This window comes from Anomalospiza imberbis, chromosome 1 (genome assembly GCF_031753505.1).
Source record: "Anomalospiza imberbis isolate Cuckoo-Finch-1a 21T00152 chromosome 1, ASM3175350v1, whole genome shotgun sequence".
NCBI lineage: Eukaryota > Metazoa > Chordata > Aves > Passeriformes > Viduidae > Anomalospiza > Anomalospiza imberbis.
In genome coordinates this window covers 95,472,533-95,487,874 of record NC_089681.1, presented here as the reverse complement: position 1 = coordinate 95,487,874, position 15,342 = coordinate 95,472,533, and the positions used below count along the sequence as shown (strand labels likewise).

At 43.1% G+C, this 15,342-nt stretch overlaps 1 protein-coding gene across 1 annotated transcript in view; it reads left to right on the top strand.

Moving 5' to 3' along the window:
- The window catches only part of CTDP1 (CTD phosphatase subunit 1), a 318,905-nt gene that overhangs the window by 209,718 nt on the left and 93,845 nt on the right, over positions 1–15,342 (top strand). The gene's annotated exons all lie outside the window — the stretch shown is intronic.

The window sequence follows — 15,342 nt, the reverse complement described above, 5'->3', positions numbered from 1 at the left end:
TTGGGCCAGAAATCTCATCTGCCTAAGGAAATCTCCTCATCAGCCCCTACCTCCTATGGCACAGTACAGCAGTCCCCAGCATGAACATGGTTCCTCCTGCACTGTGGGAGCTGAAGCCAGGATGAGAAACTTGCTCATAGAACAGGGAAATCAAATCACTGCATTACATTTCCTAAGAGGTGCCACTGTGCCACATTCAAATGACTTTGTCTGGACTATACTGGCTGAAATATTGCATTGACGTATGTTTTCAGGTATATTTCCTCATTTTTTCAGGCATTCTTTACAGACAGCATTTTCCATGGTAATAAACAGATATTCTTCTCAGGTCTATACTGCACATGCACAAAACAAAAAAACTCTGTCTTCCACTGCAAACAGATTTTTTTAAAAATCAAGCAACGATCAGATTTAAAAACTATACCCAATAGTAAATAACTAAGAACTTCAATTTTTGAAATAATTTCTAAAATTTTGTTTAAGGAGGTAGCTGGTGTCCTGGGTAGTTGAATCAATGACATTTCTTGACTTTCTAAAAAGCTGAAATGTCCACAATGGATCCTTAAGGTTAATCAGTGAAACCAACTTTCTCCCTAATTATCTACCTGCCTGGCACTGACAGAGAAGACAAGCCAGAATGTGGACTCTGAATGTCTTCAGTAAGTCATGTGCTTAACCCTTAGGCATCACTCCAGTCACTTTGGAACAATCTTGAAAAAACAGTACAGAAAAGGCAAATCTACTTGTTCCATTGACTCAAGCATCATACATATGCTACCTCAGCACTGAATATTGCGAATTTGTCATTAGATTACTTAATCTGATACTTGTTTTTCATTGCTTGGAGCTGACAGCCTCAGTAAGAAAAAGCTTTCTTGCAGAAGTGAGTCTTGCCATTGGATCAGCACATGCTGCATGGTGTGTTTTGCAAACATGTGGCTAATGTGCAGATGACAGGAAGGGGAAGCAAAGCTGATGTTTGTTTCTTTCATTTCTTACCCAGTTCCATCAGAGAAGCCATCTTGCTCAAAGGTTTCCCCTGGTGTTAATCTCCTAATAGCTTGGTTTTCCTCCACCCCGTTGATTCATTGGTCCAATCTTCTTCAAATTTCAACAAAGAGAAAAAAAGAAAAAAAAAAGTGTTTTCCCATTTCCAATAGAAATCCCTCTGCTAGTTCTCTACTTTTTCTTGTCAGAGGCCTATGGGTTAATACTTAATAAAAGGAAAGAGGTAGGTATTTGTCTCCTGCCTGGAGAGAAATTCTTTGCCTCTTTGTCAGGGAAAACATCTGATTCTGTTGCAATGATTTTTCTTTTAATTGGAATGCAAAGATCTTATCTTTTTATTACTCTTTCATTGTTGATAACCACTCCACTTGCTCACTTCCCACAAATGTCCAGTTTATATATAGTCAGGGAAGCAGTTCATTTTTCCTCCATTTTCATTTGCCTAACAACTGAATTGTGCCAGAGTGGTTCATACATCCCTTCCCACACCAGCATCTCTTTCTCAGATGCCTGGTCTGTGTCTGCGTCTCTCTAATTTTCAGGCACAGATCAGCCCAGTGACTGCCTCCAGCTCTATCAACTGCCTGAGGTGGGGGAGACCACTTTATGGGAATTCAGTCACACGGGCCAATGCAAAAATAACAGTAAACGAAAAATTTGCAGTGAAAGGGAAACACTGCATGCAAGTCATACACCTACTACTCTCCTAATTTAGCTTCTTTGTGGCTTTGCATCGCCATACGTTCTGTAATGTCAGATTACTGCGTGGGGAAGCGGCTGCCTCATGGATGGAGCCGAGGCGCAGGAAATCTGGGGTTTATTCTCAGCTCTGCCCAGCTCCTGCAGAAGCACAGCTTGACCTGTCTGCCTGCCAGCACACAGGGGAGCCCTGCTGCCGGCAGCACACTTGCCCTACTGCTGGGCTGAAGCCTTCCCTCAGAGACATGCCCTGAGAGAGCAGCTGTGGGCACCTCCACAGCCTCAGGGGTCCACAGCAGCTCCACTGCATGCAGAGCAGGAGGCGTTTGAGGACTTCTTATAACCAGGACAGCCACAGATGTCTAAACCCTGCCTTTTTCTGTGTGAGACAGTCCCCCTCCTCCTAATACCAATTTTCTGTCAATTCTGACATATGTGTGAGCATGTGTTTCTGTACAAGCAATACCACTTCGTCTGTTACTCTCTGATAACTGTTGTTCTTAAGAATACCTCCCACCATTGTAGGTTCTCAGCTGCTACCTTAAGTCTCTTAATGCCCTCTGTGTTTCCTGCCCTCCTCCCTTTTTCTTCCTCCTTCCCATACTCCTCTTTCCTTAGCACATTTTCAGTTCTGGTTTTGACCATCTCTTCCCCTCCCCTCTCCAGCCCCAAAACTGCCCCTGCCAAAGGAATGCATTCAGAGTGTGGCACTGTGAAGTGAATGTACATGGATGAACACACCACTAGAGTACCTGTACTGTAGCTGTGCTACTGGTCAGGTCTCGTCATATTGCAAACCCTCCTGAATCAAAAATGACTGCTCTTACATGGTCTTGTAAGACAACAAGCCTACTGGGATGCCCATCCCAGTAGCAATTACAGGCATGCTGTCCCCTTCCCCTTGTGCCCCTAATTTCTCTGCCACACAGCATGTCACACCAGCCCACAGCTCATACCAAGGCTGCAGGTGGACCCGCCCGCTGCCTGCCATGGAAATAGAGACCATCACCATTCCTGTGCCACAGGGTTTGGCAAAGTTTAATTCCTTAACTAAAGAATGTGTGTGAGTGGCATGCTCAAGGTCTGTGAAGTTGTGAACTTGCAGTATCTCTGGTTTGGGATACTTCATCTGGAAACATATGAGAATATTAACTGAATATTAGCTGCAAGGATTGTTCTTGAAGAGATTTGTTCTTGTTCTGCAGTTTGTTACTGCAGTTGGACAGACACATTTAAATGTATTACTATTCTTATCTGTGCAAGAAGAAACACCAGATCTGGAAAAGATTATGGAATTTTTGTATAGTTCTGAGTGAAGAGGTTGATGTTTTTTCTCAGTTCAGTTTAGACAATGTAGCTACATCTCACACTAAATAGGTGTTTCTGTCCACTTTTCAGTTATCACTTTATCACTAGAACTGACTGAGAGAGATATGTTCTGTAAGAATTAAAAAAGAAAAATAATCTTCAGATAAAATGGATATTTTCCTGAAGTTACACTGCAAAGAAAAATACCAGGTTTCAGAAAGGTTACAGATATAGTCTGAAGTCTAACACTCAGTGTAAGAGTAGCACTTCTCTCAGATTTGGCTAAGTGTGCTGAGTGCTAACTATAGAAAATGCATTTTTCCTCCATTAAGTCTTCCAGTGCAGACTAGTACTGTATCAGATCATATTAATCATCCTAGAAACCTTCTGAAACATAAAAGTGCCCTTTATTGGGAAGAGGAGAAAACAGAACTGCTGCTCTGGAGCCTTTATCACATCTCCAGCAGCACTGCTGAACTCTACTCTTTGTTTATCTGTCAGTGGCCTATTGGGACTACTAAACACATGTACATAAGCTTTAAAAAAGTGGCATCGCTAACTGACAGATATTACTTGAAGAACCCTTTAGCTTTTGTTTATCAAACAAGCAAGAGCTACACTCTTTGTACAGATTTAGCCATGCAGTCAGTGCAATGCCTTAGCACAGAAATTGTAAGTATCAGTAAGATATTGAGTCTGTGAGTGTGTGTGTGTGTATGTGTGTGTGTGTGTGTGAGCAGCAGTTCAAAGGAGGATGTCTCGTTGAAAACTTGAATTGCATGCAGCAATGATATAGACCTGATAAGACTTTACTGTATTGCATCCTGACAAAAATGTCACAGAGCAAGAAACACCATCAGCATCTCACTGTGAAGACCAAATCAGAAAACAGCACCAGTGATAGCAAACCAGTTGAATCAACAACCAGCAGAGCCCAGGCCTGAGAGCTTTCTTTAACTCTGCCATCATCTAAAACATCTTGGGCATGAGGTGCAGCCAGAACGAAGATCCCAGGCTCCCTGCTGCCTCCTCTTGTCCGTGCTGGCACCCAAGCTGCAAGCCAGATAGGGAACCTAATTAACAACTGTTTGGTTTTGTCAGGTACATTTTCAGATGAAACGAATTTCCTGATTCGACATGCAAAAAGAAAATGAGAAGGTGAAACTGGAGAGAGAAAAGGAAGGCTGAACTGACCTTCTGAACATCTCTTGCAGCTCTGTTGGCAGGATGTGCTCTGAGACCACACCGGCAGGGAGTGTACCTTAGCACACAGGCCAAAGATGCAATGTCAGAACAAAAGGTCCTTAAATTCAAAAGCAACTTAGAGTACATCATGTAAACAACCTTTGCAATACAGGTTTTACACTGAGGGAGGAGGTGTGAATTAATTAAATGCAGAGTCAGCATACAAAGAAAGCTGAGGTACATTTCTGAAATATGGCAGCACCTCATGTGCAGCAGCAGCGTTGTTTTCTTATTGGTTCTGTGTTTTCACAATCCACTCTGTTTCAAAGGAAACCAGTATATCTTTGTTTTCGAAATGGAAAAAAGCAGTACTGGTTTTAATTTTCTGTCTAACTATGCTGTCACACGCGCAAGGCACATACACATACAATTGAAACAGACTGACATTTAAAATCTTGCACTGCCATCTTGTGGTGAGTGCCAGGAAAACATGAGGTTGTTCTCATAGAAATAGGGATGATCCTCTACGAAATGCGGCGGCTACGCAGCAGAGCCAGCTCAAGCACCAAGAGTTAGCTCCGTGTTACGCCAGAAAGCAGAGTAGAATCTCCAATGACATTATTTCTCATTATTCCTCCAGCAATGCAGTATCTTCCAGAGACCTTTCAGAAGAAACACAGCCCGCCCCCAAGAATACAGGCTCTTTAAAGGGAAAGTACTCTGATTAGCAGTGAATAGCACCTATCACACAGCAGGCCAGGCGAGGTAAGCCCAGATGGGCTGGAGATGAATAATTAGAAGTCACTGCGAACTTGACAGGGCTTTAACAGGCGGTCTGGGGCGTACTTTGGGCTTGACTTTGACCTATGAAAAGTGTAGTGAAGTTCACTTGTAAATAGGTCAGAAATTCCTACTCACTGGCTAAATGAGTGTTTTTTCCAGTGAATCACTACTAGGCTTAAGAAGAAAAAAAAAGGGGGGTACATGCCAAAAGGGCACAAAGTCAGCCAACAAGGGAAAGAGAGAAAAGGAGATGTCATGCAAATAGTGTGCAAAGTATGCAGTTGAAAATTAAAATGTTTACCACATCTAAACCACAATAGAATTCTGTGTGAGGATAGTTCTGACTTGTGATATCACACCTGATGCTAGTTTTTCTACTAGACTATGATTTTGCTCCTATAAAAATGTGCATTTATTATACTGAACATTACTCCAGATAGATACCCTGTTCACTTACTTTTCTAAGACAGAAGCACTTTTGTCAAACCAAGAAAAGAACACATATATTTCTCCAAGGACCAGTGATGGAGTGGTTCATCAGTACAGTGTGGCTTCTTCGCTTACTATATCTCTGTCAGGGGACTAACCTCGTAAACATTTTCATAGTCTAGGACTGTGCACAACAAGAGCTGGCCTCTCCATCTGTGTGATGTATCAAAAGCTATAAAAAGTTGGTACCTGGAGCAGAGAATATCCTGACTGAGGATCATTGCTAAAAGTTTCTCTCCTCTGTTTTAAAAGTGCCCATCAGCAAGATCAAGGGGAGTCCAAACTTTGCCATCCTGAGAATAGATTATAAAAATGTCTCCTGCAAAATATCCCTGAATGAGAGAAAAAAACCCTGAGTACCATCCATACAGCAAGTTTTCAGATGAAGTAAAAGGGAGAAAAAGATTTATCTCTCAGCTTGTGCAGACATTGCTTCTACATGTTTCAAGATATAATTATGAGTTTATTAGTGATTAGACACTTTTCTCAGTTCAGAGGCTCACAACTAGTGCTACTGCCATAATTTATGGTTTTTAAGATCAGCTTATGAAGCTGCCATGCTTGTCTCTTACATTGTACATGCTATGTCTTCTTTGATCATTTATTGTCCTGTCTTCCCCCTTCTTCAGATGTGCTTTTCATCCCTGCTTTGAATAAAAGAAAGTGGTGCTTGCCTCACTCTCCTCTCCAGCATGTCCTTCCTCAGCAAGCCATCAGACCAAATGACTTTTTTGTTTTCCCTTCAATCATCAGCTCCATATGGATCATTTTTGATTCTGTTTATCTTCTTTGCAGTGCTATGACTTTTTTCTTTGCTTAAAAATCACAATTGACAGCTTCTTTCTTCCCCCCCTACAAAACTGCTTATTTTTCTGAACTTTTCCTGATCCACAATAAGCAGGGAAGTATTACATTCAATCCTCTTCTGAATTTTGAATGTATCTGTCCCATTTTGCCTGTGTAGAAGAAACAACATGATTTTTTTCCCCCAGACAGTAGATCTTTTTTCTTCGTTACTCTAAATAAACTTTTTTCTTGTTTAAGTAAGAGTTATCTTACTCAGTATTTTCAATATTTGTTTCTTCTTAAGAACCACCTTATGGCACTCTGCTAGAAAAAGACAATGGAGAAAGGCAAGCCCTTCTGGGCTGGGGGAGCACTTCAGCCCCACCACCTGCCAGGGTCAAAAATTTGAGATCTGATAAAAAACTTAACTCCTTTTTTTTCTTTTTCTTTTTCTTTTTCTTTTTCTTTTTCTTTTTCTTTTTCTTTTTCTTTTTCTTTTTCTTTTTCTTTTTCTTTTTCTTTTTCTTTTTCTTTTTCTTTTTTTTTCTTTTTCTTTTCCTTTTCCTTTTCCTTTTTCTTTTTCCTTCCTCTTCCCCTTTTCCTTCCCCCTCCCCCTTTCTTTCTCTTTTTTTTTTCCCGATTTTGGTCTGCCACAAAGGGAGAGGCAGGTGAAAGTTGAAAAACTTGGACTCAATAAACCTTTCATACAAGTCTGATAAGAAAAGCAGATGTTTCATTATGGCAGGGCTTTTTGGCTGGTTTTCATCTCTATACATTTTCCAGTGTACGTGAAGGGAAAAAAAAATTCCCAGCTGTACACTACTAGACAGCAAAGTGTCCTTCTTAATCACCATCTATGGACTCACCAGTCCCAAAAGCCTGCACAGCACAGGCTGGAAATCATTGCTCTAACATTTTGCAGTCACAAACAGCCTAGGTTATAAAAATTCCCCATCTTGTCTTGTCGATGACCCAGTCTAGCACTTGAATGAACTTCTGTTGTGACAGCACAGGAAACTCTGTCATCAGCTTCTCTTCTGAAATGAAAATGTTTAGACATGTCTCTCTTCTGCAGAGCAGGAAGGGATGTTAAGTTGTATGCATCCCTGCTAAGGAAAGGGAGAAGTGTTCATTCACGTTTCCAAGTCATGCACTTCAAAATTATGTGGGCTTCAAGATGTGAAGCATGACTGTGAAGGCATCATGGGAGTAGCCCTAATCTAAGTGAATAATGGTTTACTTTATGACTAAAGACAGCAACCTGTAGGATTTTCAAGGGCAGGACCAAAAGGACATGTCTATGCTGGGGTGTATATGGGTAGACAGCCACATACCTGATGATGTGCATGCAGTAATCTCCTGTGCAGCTGATCTGGCATGAGTCAGTCTTGATGCTGCTATACAGAAAAACATCCATGCAGAAGTATTTACACTGCTGAACATACACCTGTGTAGATCCATCAGTGCAATACTAACCCCACTCACAGAAAAGGGAAAATGTAACTGCGGGGAAAATGTAACACTAACATTCACAAATGGTTCATTTTTTATATCTTTTTCTTTCAGATTGCCCAAGAAAAACAAAAATTGAGAAGCTAAATTAGTCTCTGCTATATTTCTACTGAGGAGCACAGAGCTTTGCCAAAGATATTTTCTGGAAAAAAAAAAAAAAGTTACTCTGCTAATAGAGTATGAAGATCATATTTTCAGACACAGAGACAGCTGATGGAAAAGTTGGTGATAGTGCAATTTAAACTGCCTGCTAATTGATTATTTCAATGCTAAGAATTTGCATTATCTCCTTTTGAAGGCAATTGACAACATTTCTGATAGTTCAGTGGGAGTGGGATCAAGCTGCAGATATGCATTTTATTGTATTCTGTGCGTTAAAGTAATTCCCTGGGTTGCTTCTGTAAAAGCCAGGAGAAACCCTGGCAGAAGGTTCTTGGCTAAGAATTCAAGAATCTAGAGCAAGGAAAGGATTGCCACAACAGAAACTACCCAAACCACTTTCACATGGGGTGCTCACATACAGCAAAACCTGCCTGAGTTTCTAATAAGCCCTGACAGCTTTTGAGGAGGGTAAAGCTTCCCTTCCTACTGGAATTGCTCAAAATATAGGATGAGGTTATTTAGCTTCCCCAAGTGGAATCTGTCACTGGTTATCACAGTGGATATAATAAGGTGTCTAGGCACAGAAGAGCTGTGAGACCTTTTGTATGCCTCCATATTTTTCATAATATTTAAAAGTGATACCACCTTGCAGACTTCTTGTACTGAGGAATTATATATAAACAGCTATAAACTCCCTGTCACAGGGACTGGCCAGTCTGTGACTCCTGAACAACTTCTGCATCACTTCTGAGTAGTTCAGCAACAGCTCTCATAATAACATTACATCATGTAATTGGCAATGGGGCTGTCTAGCACCAGGGCAGCTGGTCCATTCAAATCCCCAGCCACAGGGAAAGACAAGAGTGACTTTGCCCAGACACCCTGCGCTGCAGCTGCATGCCTGGGCTTCAGGCTGGAGAAGGGTCCATGGGCTGCTGGTGAGCTGCTGTTACGCCCTGTCTGCAAACCACCCCACAGCTCTCCCAGGAGCAGTGAGGTATGGAGTGAGAGCCTCGTGGCTCTCCCCCATTTGCAGATCTCTGTAAGCCACTTGGAGATTTTGGGAGGTTGACCACCTTGTACTCCACACCCTCCCAAGAATTACTATGGAACAGGTATTAGTGAGGACTAAGTATGTTGTGACAGGCTTACAGCATCAGTCATCAGTCTGAATAGGAAAACACTCAGCCAAGTCATCTTTAAGAGGCATTATATAATACATTTTGAATTTTCATTAAAGCTACAACACATAAAGCAGGGTAACGTGTCTTTTATTTTAAAAGAAATCTTAGCTAAGCATGTTTCAACCTTAAGTAACTACACTGTAGATTATCTTGTTTATCTTCTTGGAATTCAGCTGTATTTTTACAATGTATGTATTTTTAAAAATCAATCATTTTCAAGAAGTGCTTTGCCACAAGGCTGTATCTACCACCCCCGTGCTTTTACCCAACTGTTCTGTGAAGCTGATATCTACACCATATGCTTTTGCTCATGCTATGTATTCAAATAGGAAGGCGTGGTTAAATTCTGGTGTCCTTTTTGAGGGAAAGACTGGGAAAAACATCTGCCTCCTGATGGAAGCCATCTGGTATAAACAGACATGAAGTCAAGCATCGTAACACGGTGTGCTGCTTAGGATTCTACTAGTTAATAGAATTACAGATTCTTCCCCTAATGCTCTCATCACACGCCATCTCAGGGATTTTCCCTTGCACCTACCTAGGATTGATTGGTGCAATTATTTTGTAAACTTTTCTCTCAGGTCAATCAAAATATCAAGAAACAATAATAATTATTATGTAGACTTCTGTTGTTATTCTCCCATCTGTGCTGCTCATCTGCACAATTACAGATGCAGAGAAAATCACAAAATAGTTACAAAATATAGTGGAAGGAGAGGCTGCAGAGACTTCCTGAGGTCAACAGTACTGCAGAAGCTGCAGCACACCTTCAGTTTGTTCCAGAGATTGGTAAGGGGAGGTGAGCTCTTCTCACTTCATCTCTCACCTTAAGTGTCAGAATTCAGTCACTCCATCAAAGCCACCAGTGAGGGATCAATATTATCTATCCTTACCCCTCCAAGGAGATCTGGTAAGACATATATGAAATTGAAACATATAAAAGCTGTGTGGTAGGCCAGCTTTCAAGAAAACAGCAAGTGTTAAAGCTGCATGACCTTAAATGCATGTCTTTGAGTGAGAGGGATTAGCAGGCAAAAGGAAAACAGAGTAACCATCAGTTTGAGATATGTGTAGGGCAAACAAAGCCAGATCATTTTTGTGCCATGGTTCTGCTCTGCTGCCAAGACTATCTTCTCTACATAAAATAATGGGACATTCAGTACCAACAAAGTTTGTTTACCTGAGCTAATCTTCAAACACAAGGCAAGATTACACTCAGAGAATCTGGATAAAATTGACAATCTTTCCTGATTTTCTTAAAGAGGTTCTTCTCTAGAGCAGAAATGGAAAAAAAAAAAAAAAAAAAAAAAAAAAAAAAAAAAAAAAAAAAAAAAGATTATTATAAATATGAATATGAATATGAATATGAAGCTTGTCCCTGGTGCTTCATGCTGTGCTAGGAGTGTCCTGTCACTAGTTTCCCACTCACTGCTGCTTTGCCCAGAGAACAATACTGGGAACAATATTGTTTAACATCTTCATTAATGACCTTGACCATGGTGCAGAATGCACATTCAGCAAGTCTGCAGGTCATACCTAGCTGGGAGAAGTGGGTGACAGGCTAAATTGCTGTGCTGCCATCCAGAAGGACTTTGAAACGCTGGAGAAATGGGCAGAGAGGAACCTCATGAAGTTCAAGAAAAGGAAATGCCATGTCCTACCTGTGGGGAGGAACAACCCTAGGTACTGGAGGCCAAGTGTCTGGAAAGCAGCTCTGCAGTGAAGGCCCTGAGGAACCTGATAGACACCAAGCTCCCCTTGAACCAGCAAAGGTAAACTTTGCAGCAAAGAAGACAACAGAGTTCCATGCTGCACTCAAAAGAGCACTGCCAGTAGGTTTAAGGGAGGTGATCCTTCCCTACACTTGGCACTGGTGACACCGCACTGGGTGTGCTGAGTCCAGTGCAAAAGAGGCATGGACATACTGGAACAACAGGAGCAAAGGGGCACAACACTATTAAAATACTTGGAGCATCTGTCACATAAGAAGAGGCTGAGAGAGCTGGGATGTTTCAGCCTGGAGAACAGAAGGCTCCAGAGGGATTTTACCAATCTGTATAAACATTTGATAGAGATGGAGGATGGTTGATAAAGAAGACAGACTCTTGTCAGTGGTGCCCTGTAAAAGAACAAGAGGCAATTGGCATGAACGGAAGCACACAAAATTCCACTTCAATACAAGAAAAAGCTTTTTTCACTGTAAGGTTGGTTGTACACTGGCACAGGTTGCTCAGAGAGGCTCTAGAGCCTCCATCCTTGGAGACAGTCAAAGCCCAACTGGATGTGACCCTGAGCAACCTGCTAGTTGTCCGTGCTTTGAGATGGGGAGTTAGGACTAGATGAGCTCCAAAGGTGCCTTCCCACCTCAGCTATTATTTCAGCCTTTCCTTGACTATTATGACTACCAGTCTTGATGGAACTGGATTTTGCAAAATTTAGAAGTCTAAAAAGTTTTAATAGTGAAATTCCTGATGAATTCTCTTGCTCCTTGAAACTACTTTTTTCCTTTGCGCTCTCGAGGCAGTCATCAGCCTGCTGTCCCTGAGCAAAATAATATCAATCCACTCTACAAAAGAAAGAAGGCTGGGTGTGAGCTAAAAACACTGAGTTGAGAGCTGAAAAGAAATGCTGCAAGTCAGCACTTCCTGGTAGAGTTTGAAGGTGGCATCATCAGAGCTCACTGGGGGTTCAAAGTTCAGTTTTCATGTGCAAGAGGATATGGGCATATTGCTTCAGTGCTGATTATTTTTTTTTTTCATTTCAGATTTTCAGATTTTATTTATTTCAGATTATGAAAGAACAAATAAAGCAACACAAGTAGTAGAGAGATGGAATATTATGTGTTATAAATGAAAAATGATCCAGCCAAATTAAAAAAAATAAAAAGAATTTATTTTAGCAATAGACATCTAACTTAGCCAGCCACAAGGTAAAGGATAGTGCCAGCCCGGGATCGGCGCTGGGTGCAAGACACAGAGATCAGCCTCAGCAGAGGTTTCACTCTATGCCCCCACACCACCATCCTGGTACAAGCGATTTTTTTAGGGAAAATTTTGCCTGAAGCCAGGATTTTGGCACTCAGTCCTTTGTTTCATTCAAAGTCTCATAAGTTGATGAGATTTCCTTCTCTGCGACAAGGCAGAAAAATTCGAAGTCTGGTGTCGTGGAAACTCTTGATGAAATTTACGGGAACAGAGTATTCACATGTATCGGCCCGGGGGGGATGTTCCTGATGATGATCAGCGCCTGGGTGTCTCCATATCGCCTCAGAGAAGGCCCATCTCCTGGTGAGCCACATCCCCTTGCTTGTAAATCAGGTTTCAACACACACTCAGTTTTGCCTGAGAAGGGGGGGCTTCTAATGCCAAAGGGTACATCCTAACAACTCTTTAATATTATATATATATCATGCAAAAAAATGGCGCAAATTATACCTGTTACATACAACACTATGCAAAAAGTACTCACCTTTTATGAGGTAGCTTTACCACATACGCAGGACAGCATGAAAAGAACATTAAGAATAATACACAATACAATATGCCATTGTGTCTGTGTACAAGGAGCTGATAAAAAAGGCACAGCAACTTTCACTCTAAAATTTCCCAGTCTCTGGTTGTTGGTGATGGTGGCTGCCTCACAACCCAAGCTCATAATGATGTTCATAGCAATGTCTTGCAGATCCAGTTCCCAACCAGTCCACACTGGTCTTGTTTTAAGGTCTCTCTTAACTAATGTTAAGAGGGAAAAACTCAGGAGTACTTACCATTTGGAGACTACCTGTAGACTGTATGCTAACAGGCTTTTCCCTGTTAAGGAAACTTCCCTGTCCAACCATCCAGGAGCCACTCTCGCATCACCTAATCTGGGACCAAGGCCCCTTTGGCAGCTACATCTCCTGTACTCCCAGTCAGACCAGGTTTCCTTATGGGCTCAATCCCACGTTTCCCTTAGCAGAATCTCAGGCATCCTAATCCTTAAGATAATTTAATCATGGTGCAACATCAAAATAACAGCTCGAGGTGGGTGCCATTAAGGAGCAACAAAGGAAACCCTGGGCTTTTATACCCTGTAAGTTCAAGTAAGGAAAAGTCTAGAGTCACCAGATCCTCCTGTGTCTCTAGGTAGCCTGGGTCCCTGGGTGGGCTACAGGTCCTCAGGCCCTTTGTTATGCAAAGGGTTGGCAGGTAATGGCCTCTCACCTTGGGCTCAGGCTCATACCTGCAGCTCATACTGTACCTGCATATTGAGCTATGGGCACTAAATGTATTCCTCAACATCCCTACCAAAATCCTATCCACTATCCCTCTGGAAAAGACTTCTTGTGGAAGCCCCTGGTATCTGCTGCTCTGAGATCTTAGGTCAAGAAGTTAATTCAGGAAACACCAACGCGGTAAAAAGATTTGGTGCACTTGCTACACAAGCACTAGAGATGCTGAGGTAGTTGAGCATTCCCATGGAAGCTCAGAGCATCTCATTGCTCCATAGCAGGCTGCACAAGGCTTGGCACATGGCACAAGGCCTCCATCCTTGGCATGTGGCTGAAGAGATAAAAGTACTGTGCCATGTGGCTGCCATGGGTGGGAAGCATGTCCATGGCACCTTTTGGTGGGGAACACATGCCCTTAGGGACATCTCTGACCTCAGCTCCAGTCAGCCCTGCTGGCCTGTGGAGGATAGCACGACTGACCCTGTTAGGCTGTGCCTTTGCAGGGCCATGTCCATGTCCAAGCTCCTCCATGGATACGTCCACATTCAAACTCCTCTCTGCCGGACATCCCTATTCCTCCTCTGTGCCCTGCCAGTGTACTGCAGCGTGGAGCCAGTCCCACAGGGAGGTGGCTGCTCTGCCAGGCAAGGGCACTCACCTTTTCCATCTGCCCTCTGACCCAGGGGAGACCTGGAGAGTGCTGCAGAGCTTCCACAGGCTCCTCAGGTTGCAGGCCTTGGGCATCATCAGCACAGAGCAGAGTGAGGTGACTGTCCAAATGTGCTCTGCAAAGGTGCAGCCTCCCCTCATGTGCTGTGTGCAGTTTTGGGCACAATATAAAAAATATATAAAATATATATTTATATATAAAAATACATAAATATATATATATAAAAATATATAAAGTGTCCAAAGGAGGTCCACAAGGATGGTGAAGGGTCTTGAAGGGAAGCTGTATGAGGAGCAGCTGAGGTCACTTAGTTTGTTCAGCCTGGAGGAGACTGAGTGGCAACTCAGTCCACAGCTTCCTCACAACATGAAGAGGAGGGGCAGGCATTGATCTCTTCTCTGTGGTGACCAGTGACAGGACCCAAGGAACTGGCTTGAGGCTGTGTCAGGGGAGGTTTAGATTGGTGCCCTGGATTTTGCCAGGGAAGAGTTAACTTTATTCACAGTGGCTGGAATGGGACTGTGTTTTAGATTTGTGCTGAACACGGGGCTGATAATTTAGAGATGTTTTTGTTATTGCTGAGCAGGACTTGCACAGAGCCAAGGCCTTTTCTGCTTTCCATACTGCCACGCTGGCAATAAATGTGGGGGTGCTTGGGAGGCTGGGAGGAGACACAGCCAGGACAGGTGACTCCAACTGACCAGAGGGATATTCCAGACCACACGACATCATGGTCTGTAAATAAAGTGGAAAGAGGAAGGAGGAAGGGGGGACGATGGAGTGATGGTGTTTGTGTTCCCAACCTGTTACATGTGATGGGGCCCTGCTCTCCTGGGGATGGCTGAACACCTGCCTGCCCATGGGAAGCAGTGAATCGATTCCTTGTTTTGCTTTGTTTGTGCACATGGCTTTTGGTTTTCCTATTAAACTGTCTTCATTTTAACCCACAAGTTTTCCAGCTTTTAACCCTCCAAGTCTCTCCCCAGTTCCTCTGGCAGGGCAGTGAGAAAGTGGCTGCGTAGGGCGTGGCTGCTGGCTGGGGCTAAACCAAGGGAGTTGGATAACAGGAAAATAAAAAGTTCTTTAGCCAGTGGACGGCTGACCACTGGCACAGGCTCCCCAGGGAAGTGGTCACAGCAACAAGCCTGACAGAATTCAACAAAGGTTCGGACAACTCTCTCAAACACAGCATGTAATTCTAGGGGTGTTCTGTGCAGGGCCACAAGTCGGACTTTACGATCCCCGCGGGTCCGAATTCGGGATATTCTTTAATTCCGATTCTGTGACGCCACTCAGGGCCGGCGGGCGGGGTCGCAGGGGCTGCCGGGAGCCGTAGTTCCTCCCCGCGCTGCCCCGCGGGCCGTGCCGCTCGCGCCTGTGCCTTTAAGCGCGGCCGGACGCGTGGC